The 21,116-nt window shown below is 51.1% G+C and overlaps 1 long non-coding RNA gene across 1 annotated transcript; it reads left to right on the top strand.

Annotated features, from left to right (window-relative positions):
• Positions 1–2,362: 2,362 nt before the first annotated feature.
• Positions 2,363–20,015, top strand: LOC123588058. Its single transcript, XR_006707672.1, has 5 exons — positions 2,363–2,950; positions 3,810–3,990; positions 6,826–6,988; positions 8,541–8,844; positions 19,596–20,015. It is a non-coding gene; the product is annotated as an uncharacterized LOC123588058 (long non-coding RNA).
• Positions 20,016–21,116: the final 1,101 nt, after the last annotated feature.

The following is a 21,116-nucleotide window of genomic DNA, read 5'->3' as shown; positions in this document are numbered from 1 at the left end:
CAATTCAGGTACACAAAGTACCACACTGCCCTCCCAAAGGGGCATCGTGGTGAGCAGAGTGTCAAGTAGAGTAAAGATGCAAGAACAGAAAAGATTTTACTGCCTCCACTCTGACCGGGGTCTGTAGTCTCTAATTGACTAATTGTTCCAGCCACCCCTGAGCTCCAGCAAGAGACCCCAAAGGCAAAGCATCCCTTGCTGGAACTAACACTACACCCTCAACCAGCAAGGACTGCCCTGAGCTGGCAAGACCCTGCCCGGGACTGACCCCATGACAATGAGGGGCTTAACCTCAGTGTCCCCTTACATGCACCCACCAGCCTCCCTGGCCCCCTGCACATACCCAGTGCCCACCTGCACCCACCCTTGTCCCCCATGCACACACCCACCTGTTCCCCTGTGTGTACCTATATGGCTCTCCTGCACGCACCAACCTGCCCCCTGCCCACACCCACCTGCTTCCTGCCATGGACGCATCTGTACCCCAGCACACACCCACCCACCTTCACTCTTTCTGTAGGAACCCACCCACTTCCCTGCCCCCTGCGTGCACTCAACATGCCTTTACTCCACCTGCACACAGACACATGCCCATCTGCACGCACCCACTCTTCCTGCTGTTCCCCTACATGCACCATCATCTCCCATGCACCCACTCACCCTCCCTCCTCCTGCACACACCCACCTGCCCCTCTACACGTGCCAACCTGCTCCCCTGGCCCCCTGAACGCACCAACTCACTCCCTTGCCCCTATGCATGCCCCCACCTGCCCCCCTGTATGCACCTACTTACACCCCTCTGGAACCAACCTGCCCCCTTGCCTCCCTGCATGCACCCACAGCCTCCCTGTACATGCCCAAATGGTCCCCCTACATGCACCACCTACCTGTTCATGCACCCACCTGCACCCTTGCTCCCTGCATGTACCCATGGGCCCCTCTGCATGCACCCACCCACCTTCACTCCTCCTGCACACACCCTGGGGCCTCTGTTTCAATTTCCCTTAGATAAACCTGGATGTGTTTTCAGCTCTTGGGTAATAGTCCCTGAGACGTTGGTTCACTATCTTCCTGGTGTCATCATTGCTGAAATGAATTACATTCTTGTGTCACTCCCACTCTTCTCTCTGCCTCTGGATTCTGTCATCATCGAGTGGCCATACCCAGTCTGTTTGGGGCCCCTGGAGCTGGTGCTCTCGTATCCCATGCCCTGGTTACAGGACGCAGCAGTTGGAGGAAAGAGACAAGGCCAAGTGCTCCTGAGGAGACCCGGTACATCTGCAGGAAAATCCCAGGGCACCCCCCTCCCAGGGAAGAAGGGGTGCCCAGGCTTGCAGCAGGTGCATCCAAGGCCCTGATGCCCTGACAGGCTTCACGACATGACTGGAGTCTGGGGAAGCTCTCATCCAAGTTGGAACATGAAGAGGAGAGTTTCTCTCCACATCTTTCTGGATTCAGGTTCACGTTGCTGGAGGTTTATCTCCAGGAAGAGACCATGAGTGGAACTTCTGACTTGTCCCGTAATGTTGTCCCCAGAGGAATGGTCTGCATGGGTGACAAGATGATTCTTCCACATGGCTGTAGGCAGGTGTGGGGTCTCCAGGCTGGCACTGCTCTGCCCTCAGTGGTGTCCCTACTCTGCTCCTGTCCTGCCTTCTCTGGGTAGCTATGAAACAAGCAGGGAAATGGAAGAGCAGGTGAAACTTTGGAAGGGGCCACGTCCCCTTAGATGCTCAGGACTGTCAGACCTGATGTTCACACAATTGCTACTGTGAGTATAGTCAGAGGAAACACCCATGGACATAAAAGGGCTGTTGGCATGAATCATTACTAACAATCACAGCGTCTGCAGTTTCATGGCCTGAAATGGGTCCTGTTGAGACACACCAATGTGTCTAATGGCCCCCATTGCCCATAAACACTCACAGCAGCTGGGAAGGCACCACTCCCACCTGATGAATTGTGCCAGTATCTGTTGGACCCACCTGCTCGGAGCAGCCCAGGCGGCAGGGATCCAATTACAGACTGGCTGTCCCTGCCTGGTACAGCACCTGCTCTCTAGAATCTTCCTTGTCTCTGTGTTTCTCATCCCTTTCCCTCTGCCTTTCTGTCCTCTGTCCCTAACTTCCTGCTGAGTATTCTTACAAGCCAGCAGTTCAGCTTAGGGGAAATTGGGTGGCCAAGAGAGGCTCACCACACTCAATGAATTTCAAACATTCTGGTTATTACCTTCCAGGCCAAAAGACTATCCATTTCCCTGGGTGCATCCTGGCTCTTTGCTGGAAATGAGGGCACTGTTTAAATCTTCATTATTTTAAGATAACAAGTATTGGTTGAGATGTGGAGAAAAAGGAACCCTCATGCACTCTTGGTGGGAATGCAAACTAGTACGGCTACCTTGGAGAACAGTACAGAGTTTCCTCAAAAAGTTAAAAGTAGAACCACCCAATGGTCCATAATTCCACTCCTGGGTATTTACCCAAAGGAAAGGAAATCACTGTCTGGAAGAGACCTCTGCACCCTCACATTCATAGCAGCATTTTTCATAATGGCCAAGTCATGGAAACAGGTTAAGTGTCCATCCAATGAGTGATGCCTATACAAAGGAATATTGCTCAGCTGTAAAAAAGAATGGGCAGATCTGGAGGACATTACGCTGAGTGAAATAAGCCAGACACGCAAGAAAAGGCTGTGTGGTCTCACTTACATGTGGAATCTGAAGAAAAGATAGAAGCCAAGCACAGAATGACCTGGGGTAGGGACACGTTGATTGTGGGGCACACTGTGGCAGTGACGCAGGAGGAAGCCTGGAGACCTGGCACCCAGCATGGTGACCAGCTGACAGCCCTGTACTGAATGTGTGTGACTTCAGATGCTGTGACCACACACAGATGGTGACTGAGTGGGGAGAAGACAGGTCCAGAGCTTGGCTCCAGCCATCATGTCACTGGTACGTGTGCCTCAAATCACTGTGCCAAACATCCTTAATAGATGCAGTTCTCACTAAAATGTTTTAAGTTTTAAAAGTAAAATAAAACAACAAACCTGTGTGGAGATTTTAGGGGCACAGGTGCAAAGTCCAAACATCAGGTCCATGAGAATGTGTCTCCAGTGCTCACTTCGATACCTAAGGTGTCCCAAACCATTGGTGCCACTGCCTGCCCTCCAGGGACTCCAGGTTGCCAGGTAGATGTGGGTCAAAAAAAGGGGCAGGACTTGCACCTCTTAGGACTGAAGCCACCTGTGAGCCTCTGTGTGCTAAACTGGGGTGACGGGAAGGAGCAGACACCCTCATCCTGTCCATCCCGGACATCCACCTGTGGTGGACCAGATGTGCTGCTGATTCTGCCTCAGGAGGTGTGTCACTTGTGCCGGTCTTTATACTGGCCTCCTCAGATGGGAGGTGGCCCAGGGGAACCCCCCTGAACCCCTGTTGTGTGGGGAAACTGGAATTCGAGACCCCTTGTGAGGAGATCCTGGGGATATCCCAATATGTGCAGAGCCCCTGGCACCCCACTCAGGCCTGCTGGGGCCCAGAGATATCAGTGGGGGCCCCACTTGCCACATACAGAATTGTGCAAAACAATACATGCCTGTTGCTTCCATAAGGGCATTTCTGTGGTTTGGATACATTGATAGGTGGCCCCGGCAAAGTCCAGCTCAGTGTTTTGAGCTCAGCTGCCTTCAGTGGCATACATCCCTCTGGTTCTCTTGCTAGCCCTGCCCTCCCAAGAGAAGCTTCTAGATGCTGGGTGGGCAGACAGAAGATGGACGGCCTGAAAATGGGTCTGCTCTCTTTGCTCCAACAGGCCCCTGGACCTCCAACAGCCCGAGATGATTCTCTGTGCAGCAGCCTCAGCAGCCACCTGAGATGCAACGCAATGTCCCTGGTCAGCAGGGGCGGCCACCCTACTCCACAGTGATTCAGCCCAGAGCCCCTTGGTGCAGTGACCAAGACCCGGGCTGCAGAGGCTGGGCTGTGGCACACAGGTCAGGCCCTGTCTCTCTCAGTCTCTGTCTCTGTCTCTATCTCTCCATGTCGTCCCTCTACTGGGTGCCCTCAGAAGCCAGCTTGTCACATGGACACTACCCATGCGGGTGTCCCAAGAGAAGTGGGCACAGCTGCACAGCCACATTGGTGGGAACCTCAGGAGTCCACCTGGGGAGCTGTGGGGGATCCAGGAAGAAGACCCGAATTGCCCCCTCCTGTTCCACCCCAGACACACTGCCTGGCTGGATCCTCCCTTGCCTGCACGTGGGCTCCACAATCCTCAGGGGTGGCAGGCAGCTTCCCACCTCTCTTCCATCTGGAGGTGACACCCTCCCTGCAGCTCCCCTGCACCTGCTCTGTCTGCTGACAAATGATGTTTACAGAATGAAGGATGAAAAACACATCAGTTCAGTCTGGTTGGACAGGAATGAATATGTCCACGTGAAGTACTCAGGCCGAGATTTGGTAAAGCTATTTCCAAACAAGAAGTTTGGGCTACAAATATTGGAAAGCCCATCTCAGAGGGGCTCTTACGGTAATGGCATTTAGTGGTATCACAGAAGACATAGTCAGAGCTGGGGCCAGAGCTGAATGATATCTCCAGGCAGGAATGTCCTGACCTTCTGTTTCCATTCCCAGCATGAGGACCTTTAGCCCTCATGCTACAAAATAGTTACCAAATAGCTACCAGAGCTCCAGGCATGACACCAACATCCCACACTAGAAGGAAGGGGCTGGGGGAAAAGCTGATGGGGTGTCTAGCAGATATTTTTTTTCCTTTCTTTTTTGCCTCACAGAATCCCATTCACCCCCTGGAACAATAGGTGGCAAAGGAAAGGGGTGTTATTGCTGTGACCATGGGTGCCCCTGGGTTCTTGTACTCCCATGTTTTCCTCCCACCTCCCCCAGGATGTCAAAGGCACTGCTAACCCACTCAGCATGTCTGGGGAAAAAGTGTCCCAATCCAGGCCCACGTCCCTGCAAGTCTGTCTCCTCTAGAGTCTGTCTCATAATTGGTCCCTTCCTGGCCAGCTCTCTGATGCCTTCAGACCTTTAAAAATAATTGGTGCATCTTTTCCCTTGTGTTCAGCAGAAAGATTGGATCGAATTTCCTAGTCTAACATTGCAAGTCCACAAATCAAATCTTACAATTTTGAATACTGGGGGTATGTTTTGAGGGTAGAAACACTAAAGTGAAGAGATAATAAGGTTTGGCTAGTAATTACAAATTAACAAGTATGTTTAATTAGTAAATATAAGTGGAAATTAGTAAATACGTGTAATCTGAGTTAATGCCCCAGATTGATCTAATAATTCATGCCCCACATTGATCTAAGAATTCATTCGCCTATTCAACAAAAATCTTAAAAAAATGTTTTAATGTGTATTTATTTTTGAGAGAGAGAGAGAGAGAGAGAGAGAGAGAGAGAGAGGGAGTGCAAGTGGGGGAGGGGCAGAGAGAGGGAGACACAGAATTGGAAGCAGGCTCCAGACTCTGAGGTGTCAGCACAGAGTCCGACATGGGACTCAAACCAACAAACTGCGAGATCATGACCTGAGCTGCAGTCGGACGCTTAACTGCTTAACCAACTGAGCCACCCAGGCTCCCCTCAACAAAAATCTTTAAGTACTCACTGTGAAACAGGTACTGCTCAAGGGGTTTAGAACTTGTTAGGGAGCAAAACAGTGGAGGAACCTTCCCTTTCAGGGGTGTGCCCTGCATGGTCTCCTCGACAAACACCCTCTGTCTTTTCCCCAAGGCACAGATTGACCATGCACTCTGAGGCACTCTAGGCAAAGGCCAGAGTGCAGGTGTTCTAGAGAGGGACAGAAAGATGGAGTTGGGTGGGGGTAGAAAGAAGCAAGCAGGGCAGGGGCCATGGGCAGAGTCCCGCTGTGGTTCCTCCTCCCACATTGGTGAGGAGGGTCCCTACCCCATCTCTTTTTCCCGCTAGTTAATAGAGTAATGTGTCCCAGGTGCCGTGAGCCTGGCTGACATGGGGCACAGCCCCAGTCCTGTCCCACAGCCCCACTGAGAGCTTTCACTTGGTGAGGTCACATGCGAGGTGTTTGCTCATCAACACAGTGTCCTGAGGATTTGTAGGAACAAAGCTATTGTCCTCAGTAACTCTTGACTTTTCTCATTCTGAGGATGCTAATGCCTTAGCAGACTACAGTCATTTCCTCTGGTCACCTGTGCAGGGGAAAGCAAAGGCCTCGTGATTGGCCAGGAGTTGGGAAGGAGGTTTTCCAGTCGCTGGGGAGGTCGGGGTCAGCTGACTACCCTCATGACCCCCAACACCCCACATCCCAGCTCAGAGAGTGTCTTTCTGTGAGCCCAGTGGGCACCAACCTCACCTTGTGCTATAGTCCCTGCCCTCTCCTTCGGGAAGTCTCCCTTCCCTTACCCTGCCACCTACTGTACCTGTGTGCTGAACACTCTTTTTGGAAAGCTAAGACTTGACACACTCAGAGACAGAGGATGACACCAGCTTCCTGCAGAGATGATGCCCTTCCTACTACTACTGGCCTAAGTTCAGTTACAGGGATCGTGATGTTCTGTGGGACTCTGAGATGTACTGGGAGCTAGCCTACAGGCATAGAGGAGCCCCAGACTTCCCAGGAGGGTCCAAACCAAAGTATGAGCTATGATACTCCCCACCCGCCTTTGCCCATCTGGGATATGCTGCCTTTAGGTGCTGCAGAACCTGGTGGAAAAGCTGAGTCCAGTGTTACAGGCAGCTTCCTGGGGGCCAAGCCCCATCCAGGTGCTCACCAACTTGTTGGCTTTGTGCTGCCTGATCCCACCTTTTATGTTTTCTCATCTTTTCTAGCTGTCTTCAGGAGGACAAGCAATCTAACATACCAAGGCCTCTGACATCAGAGGAGAAGCTATTTTCTTCATTGGAAAAATATTTCAGATGATATGAATCAAACACAGTAAAACTGAAAACAGACCAAAGTGGGTTTTGCTGTTGCCAAAACCCACTTCTACAGGTAATGACCGCTAGTCAGTGAACTTTCTCTCAGAACCTGTCATGTGTATACACATATGTGTTTGCGGTCACCAGCACCATACCCTGATGTGTTTCTGGTGACATTGACACATAGCCACTCTCACATCAGAGACAAAGCCACCTGTGGCCCCATGGGGACATCACACAGCTCTGGGACGAGTCTTTTGCTGGTGGAAGTTCTTCACATTCCCCTTTTTCCTGCTTTGTGAACAATGAACCAGTGTTCAGTGTTCAGTGTTCAGTGTTCAATAATGTATGTACATTATTGGCAAATGTGCAGGCATTTCTTATGAAAATTATTCTAGAAATGAATTTACTAGACCCATGTGCGTGTGCATTGTGAATTTTGATAGGTACTTCACACAGTTAAATTTTACTCCTAAAAGCTGCACTGGAGTATGAAAGTTCCCATTTCCCCATTCTCACCATCTCGGGCTAGTGACAATACTGATTTGTTTTTTTTTTTTAAATATTTTATTCATTTTTGAGAGACAGAGACAGAGCTTGAGTGGGGGAGTGTCAGAGAGAGAGGGAGACACAGAATCTGAAGCAGGCTCCAGGCTCTGAGCTGTGAGCCCAGAGCCTGATGAGGGGTTCGAAGTCATAGACCGTGAAATCGTGGCCTGAGCCAAAGTTGGATGCTTAGCCAACTAAGCCACCCAGGTGCTATTTTTTTTTTTTTTTTTGCTAATTTGATTAAATGCTAGAACACATTGTATGGGTGGCTTTTCATGGCTGCAGTCAAGTCATGACCAAGATGTTTGTTGATCATTTGGATTTTTTTGGTTAATTGCTATTCATATCCTCTTCCCAGTTTCCAACCAGTGTTTCAGCCATCACAGATTTGTAAATGCCCCATGTGTCTTATGAATGCTCATTTCTGTGACACAATGCTGCCTTTTCCGATGGTCCAGGAGGAGATGGGTTCATTAACCTAATGACAAAAACTATCAGCTGCCAGGTCAACAGTTATATCCCTGCCCACCCATATATCCCAAATGTTATTTTATTTATAATACCTTATTTTCTGGGTTAACACAATTTTAATTTTATCTCCTGCCAGCCCCAGAAGATGAAGTAAGATTGGTTGAAGACCATGGGGCAGGCTTTCACTCCACAAAACTGGAGAAGCAGAGAAGCCCAGGCCTGTTTCTGACCCACAGGAGAGACACATGGCTCTGTGACAAGGAGGGAGGCCTCAGAGAAGACCCTTATGCACCCCCTTTCCATCTGGTGGGCCTTCAAGGCCTTGATGCAGAGGGAGACTCCCTAACTAACTCTCGTGCAGTTAAACGTGATGGTTGGAGCATCTTCTGGCAGGAAATTAGTAAATTGTTCACCGTGTCTGCTGCTGTTCCCAGGATTTCACTCTTAGCTGAACACATCGTGGCCTGGGAGGCCTATGTCACCTTGTGGGAGGCTGAGCAGGGCTGCGAGCACCCATTAGTGTCTATCCTGGCTGGGGTTATCTGTCCCTGATACTCAGGTCCTCCATGTCTCCAACCCTGACATTAATGTTCCTCTTCTCCCAGGGCCTGGCCAGAGGATTTCCATCCCTGAGCACTGGACCAGGAATGTTCCCAGCACAGGGACTCTGGCAGGGAGAATCTGTGTCTGTATGGTCCCCTGTACTTGCTGAGGAGATTGGCCAGCAGCGGGCTGCCTTCAGGTGTCCATCCCAGGAAAGGCAGTGCTTGCAGCAACTGCCTGGCCTGGTTCCGTCTGAGGCATCAGTGGTTCCCGTGAACACGAGCAGAACCTGGAGCTGTCGTCCACGTGTGGCCCATGACAGTGGCAGCTTTGTGATACCCTGTGCCATGTCCAGTCTCCACATTGGTGAGTGTATGCCTGAGCAGCAGGTCAGCCTGGGGCAGGGACCACGGTTCCCAGGGCCCCTCCAGCAGCACTTTCAGAGCAGAGCTCGCACTTGTTAGACCCTCTGAGTGGGGGGAGTCACAGTCCTGGTCCCAGAGATCCTGGAAGTCTGCCTAAACTCCTGAGACTCAGCTTTCTCACCTGTAAAATGGGAGTGTGGTTCCCACCTTTTGGGGGTAGGGGAAGAACGAAGGAAATCACATTGTAAATGACTAGTGTAGTGGAGGAACTTGGTGATGTCATCATGATGTGCTTTTCAGGGGGCATTGAAATGTGATGGAGAACAGGGAGGAGTTGTGATAAGTATCAGGCATCTTGGCTCAGGCAAGGGGGCTCAGGATCCTGTGTCTGCTGCTGAGATGAAGTCCCTCCATCCGATGGGTGCTGTTCATGATCCCAAGGTCGCCTGGGAAGGGTGGGCTGCAGGGCCCTGAGGGGGGCACAGCGGCTGGGCAGCTGAGGTGAGCCGGTTGTCACATTGTGGAAGGGAGCATGACGGGCTTGTGGGCCTTGGGACCTGGGGTGGGGGTGGGGAAGGAGACAGAGATAGCAAGGAAAGAGTGGGGGAGCCCATGGGGGATGGGGCAGAGTCTGTGCAGAGTGCTGAGGCTGTGCAGGTGGGCTGGGAACCTATCTGCTAGCTATCAGATGCACATAGAAGCCACATTACTCAGAACCATGGGGCCCAGGTGGGGCCCAGGGTGGGAGGACCCTGCTAGTGTGTACAGAGGGTGCAGCCAGAAAGTCCCTCAGGACACATAGCCTGGGGGCAGAGAGGGAGAGTCTTTCGTCCTGTAAGAAGCATCCTGTAACCCTCTACCTGCCTGCTCAGGGTGTTTCAAGACACGCAGGGAAAGACACGTCGCGAATAGGACGTCGTCCTTCTCTTTTGCTTGGACCTTTTACAAATGCAGCTGACGAGCACTTGTGAAGAAAGCACACGGGTTGGGGAATGTGGTCTGGCTCAGCTCTGCTGCTGAGGTCCTGAAGGCTCACGCAAAGCACAGAACTGTTGTGGTTCAGGACAGATCTGTGCCCATGTGCCTCCCCCTCATCAAATGAGCTGGGCATGCACACATCTCACTAGGCCAGTCAAGTCCTCTGTCTCCACATTAACTACATCACCGTCATGCATGGGCACACAACTGCGTCCACATGTTTTTATAGATGCTGGGGAAGTGATGGCCATGCATTTGAAAGAAGGGTACCAAACTTAAGCCGGGGTTTTCTCCATCTGGCCTCATGACAAATTATGTTTCACATACTTTGGGAGCTGCCTGCATTCTCCCTGGAAGGAAGCAGGTGTCTTAGTCTGGGTTCCTCCAAAAGTAGGAGTTTTTTTTGGAAGACAACTACAGGAGGCACAAGTGGGGGGAAAGACGCAGCGGGGAAGGGAGAACAGCCACAAAAGGTGCATTCCTGGTCACTATCGTGGGTGGTGGGGTTCAGTCCCATGGGGTCCTTCTGAGACCCCAGAGGGCACCCAGAATGTCCTCTGTACATGACAGGGGCGGGCATGCCCCAGTAATGCAGATGCCCCTGCACTTCCAGGGTGCACCTGCCTGAGGGGACATCCCCTCCATGCTGGAAGGGAGCCCCAGCAAGGAAGCCAGGGTGCTGCCCACCCACTGCAGTTGCAGAGCTCAGGTGTGTCATGGGAATTTGGAGTGAGGCACCAACAGCATAAGCTCACAGATTATATTTAAAAAATGAAGCATCAGGTCAGTGATCTTTGGAAACAGGCCATTTGTTTTAAGTATGTGAATAATTGACCTGGTCTTGTCTCCCACATTGCCGCAGTAGAGGCATTAGTTAGCTTACACTACCCTCCCTGGTAGGAACTGGGCTGGCATGCTTCCAGGTGTCTGTTGGACCAGCAGCAGGGCACCAGGCTGTCTGGGGACATGGATTCCAAGAGCAAAGGTAGCAACAGCACCCACATGTATGAGATGGAAAAGACACCCTCCACACAGGAAAAAAAGACAACTTTAGAAAAAAGAAGTGGCAGCACCTCCCTTCCCCTCTCGGGTTGGCGGGTATGAAGCTCAGTTTCTAGGTCCTAGAGGGTGAGGACAGACTTTCAGTTGTCTTACACATGGCAGGATCGTCACTGGCCCCCTCCCTGGAAATCTCTACAATGACCATAAAGGTTGGAAAGAGATAAACCTGTGGACGACCAACAAAGGACTGGTATCTAGATGCGTGAAGAGCTCTGACAAACCAACAAGAGAAGACATCCCAGCAGAAAAATGGGCAGAATATTTGGGTGGTCACACAGTATGTGTTGCACATGGCATGTCCACACTGTGGGATGCTGTGCAGCCATCAGAGTGAACAAACCCAGCTGTGCCCATTACCACCTGGGAGAACTACACACCACAATGTTGAGGGTAGGAGCCAGAGCTGGGGACAGAAATCAGCCGCAGGCCACATGAAGTTCTGTGCCCATGCTGTGCCACTGTGGGTAAACTGAGGCTCATTCTCAGAAGTGATGCTGCAGGAATGGGGCAGGAGTCTGTTGGTTCTCCTTGTAGGCCTGGAGCTTTTTAAATTCGTGTATCTCTCATCTTGGTAAAAATAAACAGTAATTAAAAAAACCCTCTAAAAATCAACTCAGGGAGTCAACATCGAGTACAGAATGCTCGAGTCAGGCAGGCTGAATGGCTGGAGGATCCCAGCAGGACTCGTGAGGCCCCAACCCACAGGAGACCAAGGGGAGGGCAGGGTTGGCGGCTGGGTGCTGGGGCAGCCCATCCTCCCAGCCTGCTGCTGCCGCACTCATGACATGAGGCACTTCACCGCCCACATGTGACACGTGCTTCTGACCCGTTTGCCCTGCCTCGCTCATAGACCTCGTGTGAGCATATGACCAAGATACACAGAGATGCGTATGTTGGTAAAGGTGGCCCTGGGGTTTGAGGGCACAAGGTTTACACAAGAGAAAGGGGAACACTGACTCTCCCCAACAGGTGGGCACACTCACACATGTTCACACATATGCACACATAGGCACATGTGCACATATACAGACTTGCACATAATGCAACATACAAGAACACACAGGTGTGCACACACATTTGTATATTGCATGGACACATGTACGTGCAAACACACATACCCAGCTGCACCATACATGTGCTCTAAGGGGCAACAGGTGCTGAGCGGTGGCAGTGGCCCAATGCAGAGCTAGAAGCAGTGGTGACACACTGGCAGATCCAGATCCCACACTGGTGGTCACTCTATGGCAAGGACTGTCTTTCAAGGACATCAGTCCTCCAAAGACCACTGAGGGGGCAACTGAGGCTCCTGGAACTGACCTGTAGGTCCGGCAGCCACACAGGGTGAGGGATCAGTATGGAGTGTTCCTAGTCTTCTCCCACCCGGCCTCAGGCCCCTGACATGCATTCCATGGGGTCAATGCCCACGCCTGTGGCCAATGGTGCAAGGGGAGGAACAAGAGGGCCAGGAGCCCACGGAGCCTTGGAGGGAAGAGTATGAGGACACTGCCTCTACGTACTGCACTATCCTGCCCCAACCCCCTGACTTTCTGCCGCACATGGGGTAGCTCATCCCCACCCATGCCTCTTCCACTTTGAAGAGCCATACAGACTGGGCCTTCAGGGAAGAAAGTGTTGTCACTACCAGTCCCTCCCTCTGCTGATGACCTGTAGACACCAAGTCGTCCTGACACCTTCTCTGCTCCTCGGGGAAGGCTGTACTCCCCCACACCAACATCCCCAGAACCCACCCCAAAAATCTAGGCTCGGGTTACCCCCCATGCACTCCTGGGAGCATCCCCAGTTGGTGGAACCACGGTCAAAAAGGTCCTGTGCCTGGTCACTCAGCTCTCCACCAAGAATCTCTGACCGCTGGGCACCCTGCCCCTCCAGGGGCTCAGCTCCGCCTCTGGGAATGCTGACGGGGAGTCTGCACCACAGACCCACTGGCCACCCAGTTGCCCCCTTGGAGGGACCTCATTGTCCAGCCTGACCCCCTTGCAGCAAAGACAGCATCACACTGTCTGCAGATCCGGGAACCAGAAATGGCAGACAGTCAGCAACTTGCCAAGAGACAAGTGGGCTCCCTGCCCAGCTCTTCCTGCTAAGCCCACCATCAGCCCCCAGAGACAGGGCAGGCAGTTTGGCAGGTGGTGATGTTCAGTCCGGCCTTGACTTATTGTGAGGAACACCATTTCGCCTCATCCTACAGGTGAATCTCAGGTCCTCACTCTGGGATGGCATAAATGCCGTGTAGCAACATTAAGCCCAGAGAGACCTGACTGCTGGTGCCTGCAGCCTGGGCCCAGCAGACAGTGTGCTCATCACTGTGGGGCAGGCATGGCTGTAGAAGAGCAGATGCACAGGGGAGCGGCAGAGACGGGGGGCGGGGCATGAGCAGGTGAAGACCGTCTCTGTGCACCTGCCATGTTCAGGGAGACTTGGATTCTGAGGGTGAGGAGGAACATCAGATCTCTGCTTCCCAGAGCTTCAAGTCTAAGAAAGAGAAGGCAACGCTCAGAGGAGGGTGGAAGGAGCAGAAAGTATGTGCCTCACGGCCCATATGGTCAAGCATCATCTTTCAAGGTGTTTTGCCTCCTGGGGACTTGCAGCCACTGCAGGGAGCGTCCCTGCCACTGGGGACCTGCAGCTAAAGCTCAGTGCCCTGGACATCTCAGTGTTCTCTGTTGGCTGCATTTAACAAGAGAGGCCCCTCTTGTTCCAAATGGCCCTGCCCCAGTAATGACAGTACGTCATTATATTTGGAATTTATGGATCAAGGTGAAAACCAGGTGTCCATATGGGCACCCTCAGCATGTGGGTTTTTTTTTTTTTTTAAATTTTCTTTTTTCAACGTTTATTTATTTTTTGGGGGACAGAGAGAGACAGAGCATGAACGGGGGAGGGGCAGAGAGAGAGGGAGACACAGAATCGGAAACAGGCTCCAGGCTCCGAGCCACCCGCCCAGAGCCCGACGCGGGGCTCGAACTCACGGACCGCGAGATCGTGACCTGGCTGAAGTCGGACGCTTAACCGACTGCGCCACCCAGGCGCCCCAGCATGTGGGTTTTGAGTCAGCTTTGAGACACAACCTGCTGCAGGTTCTAGGTACCAGGGAAAAATGTGGATTTTAAGACTTAAGGCACAAAGCGCAAGTGTGTGCTACTGGAAGGGCAGGGACCACACGTTAGTTCCCAGCACAGTGTGCACTATGATAAAGAGAATATGGCCAGGGGACCAGCTCCAGGGAACCTGGTTGTTACACCTAACCCAGCACATGCTGCTTTCCATCCTGGCCACAAATGGTGTGTGCTCACAACCTAAGGATCTGGCCCCTTTTTTTGGGTCTGAAGACAGGAAACAAGGAATATCTGGTTTATTACTCAATGCCCCACAGGGGCTTGTCTGCCACTCACAAAGTGGGACCTGTTCTATGGCTTTTTTTTTTTTCCAGTATGGGACTGACTACTGACAATCACCCATCACCACTAATGAGTACACAGGGAAGAGACATCCTTTGGCCAAGGCCAAGCCCAATGTGGCGGCCTCAGCTCCCCAACATAGGGGGTGGGCAGAAAGTCTCCATGGAGGGTCCAGTCCTCCAGGAAACACGCACGGCTTGTAGGCGTGAGGCTGGTGGGAGCTCAGAAATGCCCAAGTAATGGGGCTGCAGTAACCCTGCCATGTGGAGATGACACTAGGCTGACCTTTTCTCCAGGTACTCCCCTCTCCCTCGGATCTCAGACCTCCTCAGAAGCCTGTAATTTTTGTGGTTCTTTGAAGTCAGGACTCAGTGACATCCTGGTGGCCACTGTCACAACCTCCTGCCTGCTGTGCTGAGGGACAACCTATTGGCCATTTGGAGCTCCCTGGGCAGGTGGGCATGGGTGTCCCTGGGGGCTCATGGTCTGCACCCCAGGCAGGAGCTCCTCATATCCCCGAGACTGCCCAGAGCATGAGAGGGGCTTGGCCATGACACCAATGCAGCTCCCCAGAAAAAAAAATGTGCCCGTTACCAATGGGACAACCATCAACAACGTGTCAAAGCTCGGAGTCCATTGTGATCCATGGCAGTTGTACTTGTCATATAGTATGAAGATTCCAACTTTTCCTCCAAAGAGATAATGAAGACTTTTACTCTCTTGGTGAGGGTTCTGTGCTGATTTCCACACCAACCCCAGTAAAACTCAGACACACCCAGGGTTCTACATACAGACACAGAAACACACACACACGCACACCCTAAGCACCCATCGTGCTCATCCCAGGCACATGCCTCCCATGGTGTGAGCAATAGTGTGCAGGCCGTGTCCCATCAGGAGAACACAGGATCTTCAGGAACTGCTCCTGTGGGCTGGAGCATCACTGATGTGCTCCCTGTAACCACTTCCTGGAGGAGGGGAGGGGGTTGGCCCTGGTTGGGGGGGGAGGTGAGTAACCACGTGGATGCTGGGAACAGGACAGACACTGACCTGACCCAGGGCTGGGTGCTGGGGACTCCAGAGCCTGAGACCCTGCTGGGATAGAGTTAGGGTTAAGGTTAGGGTTAGGGTTAGAGGGTTAGGGTTAGGATTAGGGTTAGACAGTTAGGGTTAGGGTTAGAGTTAGAGTTCTTGCGGTTCTTGTCAGGATAAGACTTTTCGTTTGAAAGCCAGAGTACTCTGTGGGCAACTCTACGGTTAGGCCTCTGGAATTATCTGGAGCAGCTGCATCCGAGCTTTGCAAATGATATGTTGCTGTTCTATTTTGTATACAAATGATCCTGCATCACTTCTGGACCCCAAAAATGTGGAGTTGTCAGACTTTTGAAGTGTGTCCCCATGGGGAGAGAACCTTAGCTTGGGTTATGGTTTAGTCCAGGCACATTGCCAGTGCCGAGGAGATGCCAGTCTCATGAATTCCATGCAGGGCTGAGGTAGGGCACATACGTGGGTGTGTGTGTGTTGTAGAGTTAGTGTGAGAGATATCGTGAAGGTTAGGTTGATGGTTTGGGTTAGGGTTAGGTCACAGGACTCTAGGCACTGAACCCACAGTAGTGCAGTTGTGTCTCCGATGGGATTAGTGGAAAGCAAAAGGGAGGTTGCCGGTCAGGATTAGTCAATGGGGTCCAAGGATAGACCCATATATGGGCCACTATTCGGGTAGGCCACAGGAATCCTCTCAAGCAGTTGTTGCCAGGCCTTGGAAATGACATGGTGATCTTTCAGGTTCTGTGCCGACTCTTTCTGCACTGCTTCTGAACCCCATGTGTGTGGTGTTGTCAGACTTTGGTATTGGGTCCCCATGGGGAGAGAGCCTTAGCTGGGGTTGTGGTTTGGTCGAGAGCCATTGCCAGGGCCGAAGCGACTCTAGTCGTGATCTCCCTCGTGATCTCCGTCGTGATCTCCCTCAAGGGCTGAAGTGACAGTCCATGGGATGGTGCAGGTTCATGCGACAGTTAGAGTTAGGGTTAGGGTTAGGGTTAGGGTTAGGGTTAGGGTTAGGGTAGGGTTATAGGGTTAGGGTTAGGGTTAGGGTAGGGTTATAGTTAGGGTTATATTTAGGTCTCAGGAGACTCCAGGCGCTGAAACCACAGCAGTGCAGTTGTCTCCCCAAAGGGCTGAGTGGAGTGCACATGCGAGGGTGGTTGTCAGGTTTAGTATTTGGGTTCCAATGCCAGACAACTTTATGCGTCATTGGTCATGTAGTCCTCAGGAATCCTCTCGGGAAGCTGCAGCCGGGCCTTGGAAAGGACATGGTGATATTCCAGGTTCTATACCGAGTGATCCTCCACCAATCTGGACCCCACATGTCTGGTGTTGTCAGACTTTGGTATTATGTCCCTATGGGGAGGAACCCTTAACTAGGGTTAGGGTTCGGACCAGGGATGTTGCCAGGGCCGAAGCGACTCCAGTGTTTTGATCTCCCACAAGGGTGAAGTGGTGGCCCATGTAGGGCGTCTGGTGAAGTTTACGGTTAGGATTAGGGATAGGGTAAGGTTTTGGTTGACGGTTATGGCTAGGATTACGTTGAGGGTTAGGGTGAGGTCCCAGGAGGCTCTAGGCACTGATGCCACAGCGAGGTTTCGGTTCAGGTGCAGGGTGATTGTTAAAGATGAGGTGAGGTTTAGGTTCAGGTGTATACTAAGGTCCCTGTTAAGATTAGGGTTTGGACACTAGGCTCCTGGAGATCTACCCCTGGTAGGGCAGTGGTCTTCCCGCAGGGCTGAGTGGAGGGCTCTTGTGAGATTCCCAGTCAGGCTGAGTTTGGGTGCCAGGGCCACTTCTCAGGCCTTATCAAGTCCCCTCTGAGGCTCCTTCTTGTCTTTGGAAATGACATGGTGATGTTCTAATTTCCTTGCTGAGTAATCCTCCTTTGCCTCTGGACCCCATGTCCGTTGTGTCCTCGGATTTAGGAATTGGGAGAAATCTTTAGCCAAGGTTAAGGTTTGGTCCAGGGACATTGCCAAGGCCAAAGCGACACCAGTGCCATAATCACCCTGGAGGGCTGAATGAGAGTCCATGCACGGGTGCGGGTCAGGCGTAGGTTTGGGTTTAGAGTTGGGGTGAGGTTTAGGTTGAGCGGTATGCTGAGTGTCATGGTTGAGGTTAGGGTTAAGTCCCAGGAAGCTCCAAGTGCTGAAACTCTAGCATGGTAGTGATCTCCCTGGAGGATTGAGTGTAGGCCTCATCGGAACGGGCTGTTCAGGCTTAGTCTTTGTGTGCCAGGCCAGCCTCGTGTGTGTGCCATCTTCAGTTGGGCCTCAGGATGCCCCTTGTGCAGCTCCATGCAGGCATTGGAAATGTCATGATGATGTTCCACGTTCCATGCCGAGTAATCCTGCACCGCTTTGGGCTCTTTGTTTGTGGTGTTCTCAGAGATAGGAATTAGGTCCCCAACCAGAGAGATCCTTAACTAGGGTTAATGTTCGGTCCAGGGACTTCACCAGTGCTGAAGTGACACCATTCCTGTGTGTCATGAGCGTTGGGTTAGGGTTTGGGTTTGGTGTTAGGGGTTAGGGTTACTGTTAGGGTTGGTGTTAGGGGTTAGCACTAGGGATTAGAGTTAGGTTTATGCATTAGGGTTGGGTTTAGGGTTTTGGTTAGTGTTTACGGTTATGGTTAGGGGTTAGGGTTTGGAGTTAGAGTTAGGTTTAGGTGTTAGGTTTGGGCTTGGGTTAGGCTTAGGTTTAGGGTTAGGGTTTGGGTTTGAGAGTTAGGGTTATGGTTAGAGGGCTAGTGTTCAGGGTAAGGTTAGGGATAGGTGTTAGCATTAGTGTTAGGGTTTGCTTTAAGGTTTAGGTTAAGGTTAGGTCTAGGTTAGGACTCAGGGTTAGGGGTTAAGTGTTTGGATTAGGGGTTAGTGGTAGGGTTAGTATTAGAGTGTTATGGTTAGGGTTAGGGTTAGGTTTATGTTTATAGTTTTATGGTTAGCGGGTAGAGTAAGAGCATTAGGGTTAGGGTTTTAGGGTTAGAGTTATAGGGTTAGGGTTAAGGTTAAGGTTATTTCCGGTTATGTTTGCCCTTATGGTTAGTTAGGTTTAGGGGTAGGGGCTGGGGCAGGAGCAGGGGCAGGGTTTAGTATAGGGTTATGGTTCGGGTTAGGCGTTAGTTTTATATGTTGTGATTTGGTTTGGGGTTAGAGTTAGGGCTAGTGCAAGGACTAGGTCATGCTGGCACCCCCACTTTGAGCGGGAAGTTGTTCATGTGTGGACACCACCCACCTCCAGGGATTGCATTCATGCTATGGCCCCAGTCTCTGCACTGGAGGCCATTCTTGCCTCGCCCATTCCAGCTTTGCTCTGGAGTATTTCACACCGTCACCCTGTACTCTCTTGGTATAGTAAGATTTCACGTACCACCCAATCCCTTTTTGGTGCATTGGGTGCGTTCACACATGCGACCCTCTTCGCCCTCTGCATCAACGGTATCACCCATGGGCCTCACCACTCCTTAGATTCAGATTACTGATGCCAGTATTAAATCATGAATGTCTCTTTTCACTTTCACAGCTGAAAAAGCAGGGGTTTCTTAAGGTAAGGTTTATGGTTAGGATTAATATTAGGTGTCAGTGTAAGGTTTAGGTCATGGTCGCAATCCCCCTTGGTGTGGGAAGGCTTCACGAATGTGTCCCATCTGCTCCCATTATCCACGATGTAGCAGTGATATTCCTTTCAATTCATATGTTTTCTTTGGCACCTGGGTGTCTCATTGGGTTCAGCATCCCACTTAGTCTTGGGTCATGGTCTCTTGGTTTCTGGTTTTGAGCCCTGGGTGGCTTCTGTGCTGATGGCTCTGAATCTGGAGACTGCTTCAGATACTGTCTGTGTCTCTCTATGCCCATGCCCCACTTGTATTCTTTGTCTCCTTCAAAAATTAATGTACCTAAAAGCATTTTCAATCAGATATTTCCTGGGTGCTTCTTTTCACTTTCATTCCTGAAGGAGCAGGCATCTGTCTTGTCCATTGTTCTTTTGTTATCTTTGGCATAGCTGATGACATATATGACATTTCCCCAGCCAGCATCGGGGATGTGCAGCATTTCTTCTACCAGCCGGACACCTCTCATCCACTGTAACACTGCCTTCCTCTAGTGCATCCCACATGCTTCCAGAAACTGGGCTATAACTGTGGACGGTAGCACTGTCCCATAGTCTTCTGATGGTATTTCAGGAGGTTCTTCATTCGCATCTTTGGTTACCTGAGTGTCTTCTGACATCTCTCATTTTTCCACTAGGCCGCTGCTATGACACCCGACAGGAACCCAAAGCAGAGAGGGATTCAGGAGCAGACCAGCTACTGCTTGGCTCCCACAAATGGTCACCTTGGAACTCTTTATGGAAGAGGACAAAACACCACCACCACCACCGTTTCATAACCCTGCAGTGAATGTGGAGACAACCACCCACCCCCAAAAGGAAACTCCAGCCGGGTACATGTATCGAACCTATGGTGTTGGTCAAGTATTTTGGATCAATAAGTGAGGTTGTACTTTTGATTGGTAAGTGTAAATCTAAATCCCTTGGAAGGGATATTATTCTCTGACGTTGCCCCAACCTAAATTGTTGGCCCATGGGGAGATGTGTTGTCTCTATTGGTTGTATTGATGTAGTCTCTTTAGGCCAGTGAATTAAAGCTCCATAGGGTCTTGTCCTATTCCTGCCTCTTCATGGGAAGGTCCATTTCACTGATTGGAAGAGACAGTAAAACCCTCGTGTGGCCATTCATATGAATCACTATTTAGGGAACAAGTGATTATGCTACCTTTGCACGATCAGGATACCATGGCCATTTCATGAATGTCCCTGGGCAGGCAGGGCCTCTAATACTACAAATGCTAGAGGTGATTTTATTGGTAAACAGGCAGGGTTTATGTTCGCTGAGTTCCTTTTACTTCTTTTCATTTTTCCTTGATTGCCTATCTGTGTTGGGTCAACAATTGGTTTGATATTGACTTTACAGTTAGGTTATTTTTATCTTATGGTTAACTATCCATGGTTATCTGCTCTGATAGAGCTTATGCAAGGACAAATATTTCTTGTTGCACATACTAGCATTATCGCTTCTATTGTGAGATTCACCCAGTCTTAACTTAGGAGTTGGTTGTCTAATTTTGGTATTCAGATCTTAAGATCATATACCAGTGCCTGAGCCCTACTTCGAAGGCTCATGGCCGCATCACTAACAGCCACCTACAGTATGCGAATCATATTTTTCGACCTTCTAGGACAGCCTTGATACCCCTACATCGGCAATGCAGGGGTCTGACGCTTGTAGCCCTTCTGTGCCCCTTCATTGGCCATGTAGATTTGTCATGCCTGTGCCTCTTCCTGTGCCACGTAGGGTGACCCACCTGTGCCCCTTCATGGGCTATGTAGGGGTGTGCCACCAGCACCCCTTCATGGCCACTATAGTGTTCTTACTGTCTGTGGTTTCAGGGACCCACCTGGGGTCTCCGGACATATTCCCATGGATAACAGGGAGCTTCTGTAGTCGTGTCCCTCTGCATTACATCTCCCCACAAGACCCTCATCTCCAGATAAATATTACAGGATCAGGATCCACTTTTCTTTGCACTTTCTTCTTAGTGGAAACATCTTGCCTTTGCTTAGCATGGCTGCTTTGCCCTCTCCACCATCTCCTGGAGGCTCCCTTACCCTTGCATTGCTTTTCACTCACTGCTTTTGGGTGTGCTGTCTGCCTTCTGTCACAGTCCTGCACCAATGGTAATTTGTACCATGAGTGGCCGCAGGAAACC

The sequence above is a fragment of the Leopardus geoffroyi genome, chromosome D3, assembly GCF_018350155.1.
Source record: "Leopardus geoffroyi isolate Oge1 chromosome D3, O.geoffroyi_Oge1_pat1.0, whole genome shotgun sequence".
Classification (NCBI taxonomy): Eukaryota; Metazoa; Chordata; class Mammalia; order Carnivora; family Felidae; genus Leopardus; species Leopardus geoffroyi.
Note: the sequence above shows the minus strand (reverse complement) of the source record. Positions and strands in the feature narration are given on the sequence as shown.